Here is a 13,520-nt window from a genome sequence, read left to right as displayed (position 1 = left end):
ACGGTCGCAGCAGTACTTACAGTATGAATTCGTTCATCCGGCTCCTTTAGCAATGCGACCTTTGGAGGATTTCCATTGCATCATTTACACTGATGGTTCGGCGCAGGTTGCGCATGGCTCTAAACACGCCTACGTTTCCGCATGCGCCATTGTGGTCGGTGCCATGGTGAACGATGAGTTCAAGTCCAGAGTAGTGCACACGCAGACTCTAGGGGACTGCACCGCACAATTGGCAGAGCTTCGTGCTCTCTTACTCGCGTTAGAGTACGCAGATCCTAGTGTGACGACTCTTATTGTGAGTGATTCCTATTACTGTGTCCAGTCTTACAATGAGAACTTGTTCTTTTGGATTCAGAATGACTTTCGTGATTCCAAGGGTAGCACAATAAAACATAAATTGATCTGGGTTCGAGCTGCTGAGCTCAAAGAGCCCCTCGTGTTTGTGATTCATACTCTTGGCCATCAGCGTGTGGGAGTTCACGCTGTTGGTAACTCGCTTGCTGATGAAGCGGCGAAATCAGCGGTATCTACATATTTAGTTGCAGCAGTTACACGGTCCAAAAGTAAGATTGATAATGACATCTTGGCGGCAGTAGCTGCCACTGAGAAGGGAAGTAAACATCCTACGGGGTTCCCTTCGAAGTACACATACCACTTAAGTCCCGATAAGGTTCCTTTTGTGAAAATTCCTGACGTTGGAGAACGTTTGATTCCCAACTCGGATCGCAGGGCAAGCTTGATTACAGCGGCGCATGAAGGTGTGGCGTCTGCGCATGTGGGTGTTTCAGCCACTGTAGCTCAATTACAACAACGTTTCTGGTGGCGGGGACTGTACAAACAGATGCGCGACTATGTCCTTCAATGTGACATTTGCCAGCAGATTAAACCTTCAACTGCTGCGCGTCCGCCACAGACACAGTTGTACATATGTAATAAACCGATAGGATGTGTTTATTTAGATCACTGCGGTCCTTTTTCTTCTGATACTGCGTATAAGTACATCTTAGTAGCAGTTGATTCATGCCCACGCTTTGTGTGGGTATGGCCCCTTCGCAGCGCTGATTCACGGACTGTCATAAGAGATTTGGGTGTCTTTGTAGGGATTTTTGCCTGTGGCACCTTCCATTCGGATCAGGGTCCGGCTTTCGCCTCTAAGGCGTATAAGGATGCCATGATTTCAATGGGGGTCCAAGTCAAGTTTTCGCCTCCCTACAGACCTGAGGGTAACAGTGTAGTGGAACGAATGAACCGTGACTTAAAGCAATCTTTGACAGCACGAGTTATCGGCACTGGCAGAAACTGGCTGGCCCACCTCAATGGCGTGCAGCGTGCTATTAATAATCTCCCTAGAAGGTCTCTGGGTGGGCGGACCCCATACGAAATGCTCTTTGGTATCAAGATGTTTGTCCCGAACCTTGACGGTCTAGACGGCGTGTCCCGCGCCACAACCTTTGACGTAGATGAACCTTTCAATGTTTTACAGGATCTACAAAAGTCCGGAGACAGTCTTGCAAAGGAACATTTGCCCTCCACGTCGGATGATGCGTTGCAGTTCCCGGTAGTTGGCTGGCAACCCCAAGTTGGAGAACTGGTTCGAGAGAAGATCGATAACAAGTAATAATTTGGTCCTTCATATCGAGCTCCTGTTCCTGTGCTTGGAGTGAAGGGCACAAGAACAGTCATTTTACCTCCACTACCTGGTCGTAAGGAAAACAGGTTTATCTCTATTAATAATGTCAAGATACACAGAGCGGCCGATTCTTCTTAGTATGACTCCGGCGGTCTCCTGTCCTTCGATTGCGAGACATTCTGTTTTGGCCACTTCTTCTAATCCTATGCCTGAGGTGGCCCTCGAGATGCCTGCCATTTCCAGTCCTTTATTAAGTACTTTACCAATTGATCACATTGATGAACTTGATTATACTTATCCAACTGACTTATCGATGCCAGATTTGCAAACACGTTTGGCCACAGAATCCAGATTTTCTTTTGACACTCTCTCACAAAATTTAAAAAAGCCCTCACGTTTTGCAATTTATGCCACGTTATTTAAAAAAAAATTTTAATCCCACCTTGGACATATATTTGGCTGGTACTTTTTTCTGTATACCTTTTTATGTCAATTGGTTTTGTGTTTTATTTTTTTCGCCTTGTCAATGGACACTATGTTGAGGAAAGATCATGCATTCGGCATCTTAATGGAACTTTGGCCCCCCTTTCCTCATCACATTCAGCCCACCGACTGAAGAGAGACTTGCATTTTGTTAACATCACTGCTTGGCCTGTTCTTGATGGGATTGTGTGGGATGCGGTTAAATTTCAAATCCATGGCCCTACTGAAGTGGTTAATGTCCCAAATGTGCTCAGAGTTAACATGGGAGATGTAGTGAAACAAAACATACGTTCTGATGATTGGGATGTCCAGGCCATGGAAGCATTATTCTCCGATTTGAAATATTATGCTGCCTTTGATGCTGAAGATTTATACTTAGATTCTGCTAATTATGGTGAATTATTTTGCTTCCAACATTTTGGCAACCATTATCTGCATACAGCAAATTCCAAAAGGGATAGTGTAAATTACACTCAGTGGGAACATTGCCCAGCCCCTTTACAAGGCAGTTTGAGTACTTTTTTGAAAAAGTACACTTATTTTACCGACTTTAATCAGTCCAATCCTGAGTCTTTTTATTTCAAAATGACACAGAAGTCCATGTCCAAGGTTAGACTTACCGATACCAAATTCTTGTATACGAAGTCCTTTCTTGACGAATTGGCTGTAGAAGGCTACGAGCTATGGAAGGAAACCATTGACCTTAAATCAGTTTGGGGTTCTAAAAGTTGGCAGATACAAGGCACTGAGGCTTTACACCGTGCATGTCTCATACCAAATCATATGTTATTTTTAAATTCTACCATTTTTCAAACGACATGCTTTGGATTGGCTACTTCTAAAAAATTAAATACACCTACTGTCCCTAATTTAGAAGAATATTCCGGTTGGAATAATGTTACAAAGTTTTCCATTAATGAATTGCAGGCCTTATTGCAAAATGCGTCCTTTAACATTTCCAGTTTGTATTCCAAAAGGTTGGCTGATGTGGCACAGAGGTTCAGATTCATGCCAACATCGTTTACTGGGTTTAGCTGATGGGTTTACACATGTTAGGCCTGATCCCCGCTTTGATACGGACCATTCTGTCCCCACTTATTCAGTAGGAAAATTATGTCAGAATTGGCTGAAACATTCTACCTTGGCTGCAGTCAAACTGCATCTATCCAAGCTCACTGATGATGTGGATTTAAACGATTTCATTAAAGGCCTGGCTAGTGGTACATCTAAAAGAATGATATATGCGATTTACAATGAAATCTGGAAGACTTCAAAAATTGAGGCTGCTACACGCCTTAGAACTATTGATCAAGCTAATTTAGAAAAAGTACTTGCAGTTGTGAATAACAGTATTAACATGCTTTCTTCCCGCATTTACACGTTAAATAACATTGTGTCTTCTGTTGTTGATATTGTGCAAGATGAGGTGTCTGTTTTATACCATGGTCGAAATCAATTGCGTTCTATTATGCCTCCTCCACTTCTGGCCTGGCGCATTTTTTTAAAATAGTTAGCAGTGGTCTCGTGACTTCTTTTGAGAAAATATTTGGGGTCATCCCGGCTTTCTTCCACAGTATCTTTTCAAACCTGTTTGGAGGCTTTCCTGTTTTGCTGGCACTGGCTGCAGGCGTTCTGGTGATATTTTGTTTTATTAAAAATGGATGCCCCTCCTGTGTTAGAAGCCGCTCAGCCCCACCTGGCACTGTTTCGCAACCGGATGCTTGAATACTATGGCACACTGCCGCTTGCGACTTTAAGCACAGCTTTTGGATTATCTTTTCGATTTTCCTATTCCACATGTGTCCAGCCTGTGTTTCATTGCCTGAGCTGCGATTTCGACTGGGCCCTTGATTTGTGTCTCTGCAAGACGGTATCTTCTGACGTCGATTTTAATCACCTGACGAGTCCCGTAGTTACTCACGAGTTGGTTTGTTCTGGCGAAAGGATTATGGCCTTGGCAGCGATGCATGGACTAATGGGTCAATGGAACGTACTTGCAGCGGCGCACGATTTCTTGGCACAGAGCTATATCGAGAACCCACCGAGTTGTCCTCTGATGATGCTAGAGGCTCCGGTGCTGGAGGAGCATATATGTTCTTTCCCACTAATAAATTGGATGGCTGAACTGTTTTCGAATGATGACAGTGATTTCATGCTGGAGGCTGTTGCTGCATATTTTCCGTATTCAGTCCTGTCCTAAAAAACCTTCGAAACTTTTGATGATAGCGCCTTCATATTTACAGAATTTTGGAACCTTTTTGTGTACAAAAATGTTTCAACACCCAGACCTATTGACTTACGTTGTAGTGAGTTATGGATTGGCATGGTTGAGAACTTTTTACTTGACCACTATAAGACCTTTTTCACCGTATTTTACAAATTGACCTGACTAGTTATCATTGAACTCTGTTTTCTGGTCTTAGAAATTCCTGCTACATGGCTACATTCCTTATTTTGTCCGTGCTCGGATCATTCGGAGGGTGTCATATAGATACTGCTTACCTATATACCGTGTTAAGTTAGCATGAGCTTATTAAAGTGTTTAAACGCCATTTTTCCTTTTGTCGCTTTTGCACACGACACGTTATTTTAGCTTTCAACCTAGAAGAGCGTTGTGATTTACATGAGAATAATATGTTATTGTTCTGATATCAGCTTTGTTTGGTAAAATATGTCTGCACAGTAAGTGCTGAAGCTTCCCAGGATAACTCAACACAGTGTTGTTGTGAGGTCTGATCTTCTCACCTTTCTAGACATAACATGAATGCAGCTGCTGCCAAAATCTGGCTTTACGCGCGTTTTATATTGCTTTGCTGGGAGCACATGTAACACACTTGATGGTGCTTCGCATGCAGAGAGCTGGTGGAAGATGATGTGATCCTCTGCCACTGAGATTTTGAGGTATGGGCCCGCCCTGTTAAAACCCAAAGAGACCTTCATAGATAATAATATACTATGCTAGTTAGGGAGGGTGAGAATTAGGTGTTGCTAACTCCTATTCATTTCAGCATTTTAGCATGCTGTCACCTTTCGCATTTTATGGACTATTAACTATGCGGATAACTTTGCTTGTGATAATATATTTGCTTGTATTATCTAAGATACTGCGTTTGAGAACCCTGCATTAGTAAATAAATATTTCAAATGTGTACGTGTCCTCTTTTACTCCACGTTCTGGTTTGAAATGATTGCATAACGAAAGAGTGTTCATGTGTTCCACGATACCTGAGGTATTCTAAGTTCATGTTCTGGTCTGTCTAAACATTGGGAGTTTGTTAGGACCAATGAGACACTGTAGCTAGCTTGGTAAGGGGATTTTGGATACTAAGGTGAGTTTTTGGGCCACCCTAATTCACTGAGGTTCCAAATCTCTCTGCACAGTTCTGTAGGAGAACGGAATTCCCGCTACACTAGGGAAGTTTGAAACCCTTAGCCTGGGGTTTTCATCAGGACAGAGATGGAGGGGGACAAGCATCCTGTGGGGGAAAGAGGGGCACGGGATAAGACATCTTGCATGATAAATAGGAAAGGACTTAAAAACCATTGGCAATTGCCATTATTACCATGGATTAGTGAACTTCACGGTTCAATCACTTCATGGTGATGTTGGGCCGTAGCTCCATGCGAGCGGATGTAAGAAGGAATCTAAGGAAAAAAAGGGGAGGAGGATTCATAGTATATACACAACATAAACGTGAAAGAATACTGGCCAGCACAGACCAGAGCGTACATACTCACAAATAGGGGTATGTGCATTAACAGATAACGCCGCCGAAGGCTGGTCGTGGTGGGTTGTCTGAGAAGATAAAAAGGGCATATGGTCATAAATATGGCCAACTGGTACGGCCATGATGTAGCGTCGTACCCAGTAAAACACATCACGTGGAGAGTGGATGATCATGATAACGGCAGTGGAACAACTTGCATGCACCGTGAGGGGAGTGAGTGGACCGAAGCATGCATGAAGAAGTTTGCGATCACAAGTCCAATCACAGTAACCTCCCGGGTAGGATGCCAGGGGATAGTACTACATACAGCAAAAGTGCCGAAAGACCCTACATGCATCCTACTGATTGAATATCTAAGGTAAAAGATAATCACAATTACTCGCTGAATCAATACTGTCACACGGGATACCGAAAATCCGATGGTGAAAGTGAAAAACGCTCCATGCACTGAGAAGCAAAATTATGTAAATTCACGTGACCACACTAGTGTTGAAACAAGCAAGGATTACGGGAGTTGAGGGTTATAGGTACTCACTATATCGAATCACTAGTAACATGAAACGCGGAGGCCTCCTGACCGGGTCGGGGCTCGCGTTCCTCTGAAATGTAAAACAAAACCGATGTCAGTAAGAAAAATTGAATTGAAATGACCTGAATGCCTTCAGGACAAACACACAGGGGTGCACCAGGCTTACCGGAGCTTCAAAGTGCCGAGCCGCAAGGTTGGCGGTCTCGTCATTAGAGGCCGAATCCCTGCAATGGGGCCGCTTAAAAAGGGGAGTGGTGGACGGGTATGTACACGCGTCGTTGTCATGGTAACAAACTACGAGCCCGGCAAAGAAATGCGGAGCTCGTGTTATGACGTAAGGGACCCGAGGAGTAAAGCAAAAAAGAAGAAGGCAAGGTGGAGGTAAAACTTGGCAAGCAATAATAAGATAACATTGAATCCCCATCAATGCAAATAGTATATAATATATTGCCTGTTTCAAAAATGGGTTAACAAATGTAAAGGCAGATTCCAAATACACAAAACAAAGTCACATAAATGGATTGTAGAGATCTTGTAGCCAAATATGATATGCAGTATACATTCCCACAAGGTATAGAATAAATACAAAAAAGGTTATTCAATACGAATTATACCCGCGCCACTCTCGCAGGAGGGCGTAAGGGAAGTCTTCCGATGAAAAAGATTTTTGTCCCTATGGAGAGACCAAAACATGTTAATGGGCCATAGCATCATATTTGTCAAGTGTATCATATCATTTAAAACAGATAAATATACATACATGGATTCATTTGCAGATATTTACATTGGACCAGGAAGGACCGTGCCCGCAACACTCTCAAAGGTGTGGGAGGGTTTTTTTAAACCAAAAACTCCAAAAAATTGGAAAAGACATCACCGGAGCTGCTCAACACAGGAGGGCTTAGGTAATTGTGACAAAAGTTGTCGGAAAAATATACCAGAAGTATAAAGAGGTCTATTGATGAAGGAAATCTCAAGTAGGACTTAGACCCAAAGGGTCCGGAGTAACATAGGGGAAAGTCCCCATGGTACATTGGAGTTACAGATTGGCTAGTTGCACCTGACTTCCTTCCAATTCATTAAGGCCATTGGCGACCGAGCCAAAATGGCAAATCCATTTCGACTCCCTAACATTCAGAATTGTATGGATATCACCGCCACGGGGGCCAAGGGTAGCTTTCTCCAGAATCAACCAGCGTAATGATTCCGGTGTATGCCCATTGGTTATGAAATGTTCAACTAGGGGTGCCCCAGGGACTTCACACCGGATCCTACTACAATGTTGTAGGATTCTGTCTTTGGCTTTCTGCTGTGTTTGGCCCATGTACACTAGGTCACACGGGCACAGGATTAGATAAATGACTTTATCCGTATTGCAATTGGTGAAGGTCTTGAGTTGTATTTTCAATTGTCTCTATTCCAGTTCCTTGACCTGCATGGTCATGGTACACGCCTTTCAATTCCCACAGCGGTGGTGGCCCCGGATAGGTGGTAGATCCCACATTGATTGTATGGAAGGTTGTAACCCAAGAAAGAACTGGCATGCCAGAAAAGACCGAACTACCTCATCCCTGATACTTTTGGCTTTCTTAAAGGAGTGTAGGGGAAACGCTCTTTGATCTATCTCATCTGAGATCAGACACCAATGTTTGTTAACCACCTTTTTTATTTCATTACTGCAAGTGGAAAAAGTGGATACACAGATCATTCTCTGATTGGCATTGTCCTCACGTATCTTTGGTTGTAGTAGAGACTCTCTAGGGTTAAACCAAGCTCGTTTACGTGCTCTTCGGACCAGTCTTCTCGGGTACCCACGCTCAATCAGGTGGTTGATAAGGTCTTCAGATTCGATCATGAAGTTTTCCTTATTTGAACAGTTCCTCCTGATCCGTAGGAACTGACCAAACGGTAGGTTATCTCTCAACCCGCGAGGGTGATGGCTGGTATACTGTAATAGAGAGTTTCTGTCAGCAGATTTCCGATATAGTGTTGTTTCTAGGTGGTCATTATCAACATAAATGGTAATATCCAAGAAGGCCATTTTGTGAGGGTCAGACTGAATGGTGAATTGTATATCTAGACTTTGTTGATTCAACCATGTGTGGAAAGAATTTAGATCAGTCACTGTCCCTGTCCCTGTCCCTGTCCAGATGATGAGAATATCATTAATATAGCGTTTCCACAAATTTATTCGGGTTATGTGGGGGTTGTTCCGATTCAATACATGGGTGCGTTTGAAATGGTCCATATAGATTATGGCCAGATCTGGAGCAAAAGTTACACCCATGGCTACTCCCTTTGTCTGCAAATAGAAAGTTTCTTGAAAAATGAAAAAGTTGTGCATCATCGCAATTCGCAATAAACCAATGATGAAACTAGTGGGTACATAACAAGGGGCCGGTCTTTCGTCCCGAATTTGTTCAATCACCTCAAAGCCAAATTAGAAAAACTGCTGATCCAAAACTAAAGACCATTGATTTCAGTGAGGTCCTCTGACCAGTAACCCAAGAAAGAACTGGCATGCCTTCTACCTGTAGATGCACTAACCTGAGGAGAGTGAACAGGGGTGCAGGGGTAGATTTGGGGTCATATTTTCATAAAATATAAAATGGTGGACTACCTGGCAACAGGGTGCTAACATTTACAGATTTGCAAACTTGTCGACCTGCTGAAAAAACATCCAACTAAGGTTGCACTTATATCATATCTTTTAAAGCCAAAGTTTGAAGATCCAGTAGGTAAAATATGCTAGGTGGCTTTCAAGATGTGTTTCTGCCTGGGCAAGAAAAACAATGAAAATATTACACTTTTTTAAAGGATTTCAAAACCATTGACTATCAGGCACATTAGATCCTTACTAATGTGTTTATCTTTGTTCTAGGAGTTATTTCCTTTGCATTTCAATGCATTTCTTTTTCTAATTCTGCCCTTGTGTTAATTGTTATTATCCACGTACCCCCAGGGCCACTCCATTATTGTATGTGCCATGGCACTGGATACCATTTACTTACTCTTTCCTTCCTAGTTCTTTGGGACTTGATATTTATGAGGAACGTCTTTTTGTTTCTCCTCCTTTCAACACTAACACAAGTTTCTTATTTTTTCAACGGTCGTTTTAACCTTCAACTCATAAAGGAGTAATGTTTGCTCTTTGCTGCAATCATGCAGATATCTCTTCAATTTAATATGTGTACATGAACTGTAAACTTTGATTTGATGATAATCTTTTCTCAAATCAACTTTCACCCCTCCCCCGTTCATAATCACCTATAAGGGGGTTTCACCTACTATTTGATATTTGTATGCGATTTTCACATTTCTTCATCTATAAGGAGTTTATGCAACATACAGAACTTTGCACCTGGATCTGTACTGCAGAAAATGTCCTGACGGTACAACAAGCATGTGCGCCTGCTTTGGGGTCCCCCGGTGCACTTGGTATTACAGAAGGGGCAGCAGGCGATTGTGTGGCCCCTTCTGTAATACAAACAATGCTGGTGCACTTGTAGCACCAGTGCAATCTCAAGAGGAAATTTTTTCATTTGCATGAGGGTGCGGCTCATGCAAATGAGGGAATCTCTTTGACTCTGTGCCCACACCACATTATGGACGCTGGCGCAAAGGCAAAACAGCTGCCGGGATGCGCACTGAATGTGCATCACAAAAATGTGGTCCACTGTCTGTGCACCCCCTGAGGGCAGCCCTTTTGAGGGTAAAAGGGATTTCCATGGACCCCCAAGACATCCACTTGAAGGCAGGTGCAGTCACTCACTGCACCTGCCTGCAAAGGGATCTCTAATCCCTTTTGAAATTGCAGGTGGATGCCACTTGCACTGTAAAACACGAAACAGCTTTAAAGCAGACACTCTGAATTTCACTTGAATGCTTTGCTCTCAGGGCAGCATGAGTTCATGACTGCCCTTAGGGCAGTGCAATTGACATAATTGAGGGCACTTTCCCTGTTAGCACATGATGCACCTGTTTGAAATTTGCACCATGGTGCAAACAAGGAAAGTGCGCCCTTATCATCCTATGGGCCAAGTCGTACAAACATTACAGTAGCAAAAAGTAGTCGCAAATTGCACACAGAATTTTTAAGAATGCATTCTGATCTTGTGAACCAATCTATGTGCAAATAGGTTAGTTCATAAAATACAGACTCACAGGCGGCCATAGAGTGACATTCATAAATGAAATTAACTATGCAGGTCACACTTTACGACACCCTGTGATTGGCTACAGTCACAGGAATGGTGGCCTGCGATGGACAGCAGAGAATCAGGCCTGTGACTTCTTTCCAAAATAAAAAACCTTTTTTTTAAGCATCCAGAGTTCCTTGAAACAACCCGGGCTGCTTTAAAATGAAAAAATGTTTTTTATTTTGGGGAACTTCATTGGGAGCAGTCAGTAGTTCTCAAGACCAAATGTATAAACATTTTCATTATCTGGAAAAAGGTTTTAAGATGTTTGCAGGAAGGGGGGTGGTATACTTGTCCTTCGGCTTTGCTCCTCAATATGGTGTGGGAACTCCGGGGTGACTTGCAGTATCCTTACACTATACTGCATGGGAAACTGTATTGCATTTATAATACTACTTGGTGATTTAAAAATGACTCCAGATTGAGTATGGTCTCCTGTTGGTAGTTGGTGAGTGCCACATACCATAATGGAGCCGACTGATGCACATCAACAGTGGATTATATCTATAGTGCATGCAGGTGTGGCTGAGTCTTTCTCACACCCTCTGCAATACTTATGTGCAACTACACTCCATGTGACATGTGCCCACTGTGTCTTCATATTTTAATACATTTTTTTATATTCTTTAATTTTTGCAGTTTTATATCTCGCAAACTCAACCTGAAGGAATTAGATTGCTTTACAGCACCAGTTGCATTAAACAGTGTCACATTTATGTATTTATTTCACGCACACAGAGATTATTATTTGCCCGTAATCACAGGATGTTGAGCCAATGCGGAGTCTTGTGTGGGCAGCACATCCTCTCCTATCATGCCTCATTCTCTTTTCCTAACATTTCCAATAAAGATCAAACCACACATCCACCCTTTCAGCCATGTACCAAGCTGTTGACACACATTGTGTGCTTCAATATCCTTGTACTGGTATGAAGCTGCATTTTAATATCGAAACGAGACCACCCAGAAAAGTGATTTAGGCCTTGCAAGGGACAGGCTTCTTGCTACGTAAAAAATAGTACAATTCAATACAATTGTTTTCCAAAGTCCAATCTACATTCTATAAATTCTAACATTGAGTCCCAAACCCTGATTGTGTTTATGCTTTCATTTATCTTGTTTCTAAGTTCATTTATAATTAACATAGCCCCGCACTGAAAGTGATTCTTAGGCACACCTGCATTTTAATTTCCAGCTACAATACCAATATGAATTCTTACTCGTACTCTAGTCCACATTGCATTATTATACTTGTGAATTGTACAGTTCCCAGCCACTTATTGGAACCCAACTCATCACGGTCTAAAATTAGAGTGTTTAGATGGAAGGATTGATTTCCCTCCTGAGGCGGAAGCCGGGAGGTTGCTGTTTTGTATATCTTTGTGTTTTTAACTGCTTGATTTACTAAGCTCTTAAAACTTTAATCGTTAGCTTGAATTAATAAGCTTTTTACTCGTGTGTACCCTCACCCTCATTGTTGTGTGATTCTCCCCGCATTGTAGCGCCTCACCTGTTCATTGCTTGATTTAATAAGCTTTTAAACTTGTGTGCACCCTCGCTCCCATTGTTGCGTGATTCTCCCCGCATTGTACCTCATTGTACCGTCTCACTTTGATCCTCTTACCCAGTACCCCGGTGTCCCAGCTTGACTCGCTAAGCCTTGTCACCTTCGCCCCCACTTCCATCGCTACCCGGGCCACCCTCAGCTGAGCATTGACGCTCAGTCGGCAGGTCCCGGGCAGGCGAAGCAACATAGCGGCCATATTGGACGGGGGGAAGCGTTCTGACGCGGTCTAGTTGCCGCATAAAAAGAGCAATTTCCAACCAGCCCGAGACTGCTGTGTGATTGATTTCCCTCCTGAGGCGGAAGCCGGGAGGTTGCTGTTTTGTATATCTTTGTATTTTTAACCGCTTGATTTACTAAGCTTTTAAAACTTTAATCGTTAGCTTGAATTAATAAGCTTTTTACTAGTGTGTACCCTCACCCTCATTGTTGTGTGATTCTCCCCGCATTGTAGCGCCTCACCTGTTCATTGCTTAATTTAATAAGCTTTTAAACTTGTGTGTGCCCTCACTCCCATTGTTGCGTGATTCTCCCCGCATTGTACCTCATTGTACCGCCTCACTTTGATCCTCTTCCCCGGTACCCCGGTGTTCGAGCTTGACTCGCTAAGCCTTGTCACCTTCGCCCCCACTTCCTTCGATACCCGGGCCACCCTCAGCTGAGCATTGACGCTGAGTCGGCAGGTCCCGGGCAGGCAAAGCAACATAGCGGCCATATTGGACGGGGGGAAGCGTTCTGATGCGGTCTAGTTGCCGCATAAAAAGAGCAATTTCTAACCAGCCAGAGACTGCTGTGTGATTGATTTCCCTCCTGAGGCGGAAGCCGGGAGGTTGCTCTTTTGTATATCTTTGTGTTTTTAACCGCTTGATTTACTAAGCTCTTAAAACTTTAATCGTTAGCTTGAATTAATAAGCTTTTTACTCGTGTGTACCCTCACTCTCATTGTTGTGTGATTCTCCCCGCATTGTAGTGCCTCACCTGTTCATTGCTTGATTTAATAAGCTTTTAAACTTGTGTGCACCCTCACTCCCATTGTTGCCTGATTCTCCCCGCATTGTACCTCATTGTACCGCCTCACTTTGATCCTCTTCCCCGGTACCCCGGTGTTCCAGCTTGACTTGCTAAGCCTTGTCACCTTCGCCCCCACTTGCTTCGCTACCCGGGCCACCCTCAGCTGAGCTTTGACGAAGAGTCGGCAGGTCCCGGCCAGGCGAAGCAACATAGCGGCCATACTGGACGGGGGAAGCGTTCTGACACGGTCTAGTTGCCGCATAAAAAGAGCAATTTCCAACCAGCCCGAGACTGCTGTGGGATTGATTTCCCTCCTGAGGCGGAAGAAGGGAGGTTGCTCTTTTGTATATCTTTGTGTTTTTAACCGCTTGATTTA

This window comes from Lissotriton helveticus, chromosome 1_1 (assembly GCF_964261635.1).
Source record: "Lissotriton helveticus chromosome 1_1, aLisHel1.1, whole genome shotgun sequence".
In the NCBI taxonomy this organism is placed as follows: Eukaryota; Metazoa; Chordata; class Amphibia; order Caudata; family Salamandridae; genus Lissotriton; species Lissotriton helveticus.
The sequence above is the reverse complement of the archived record's forward strand: the minus strand, read 5'-3'. Positions refer to the sequence as shown.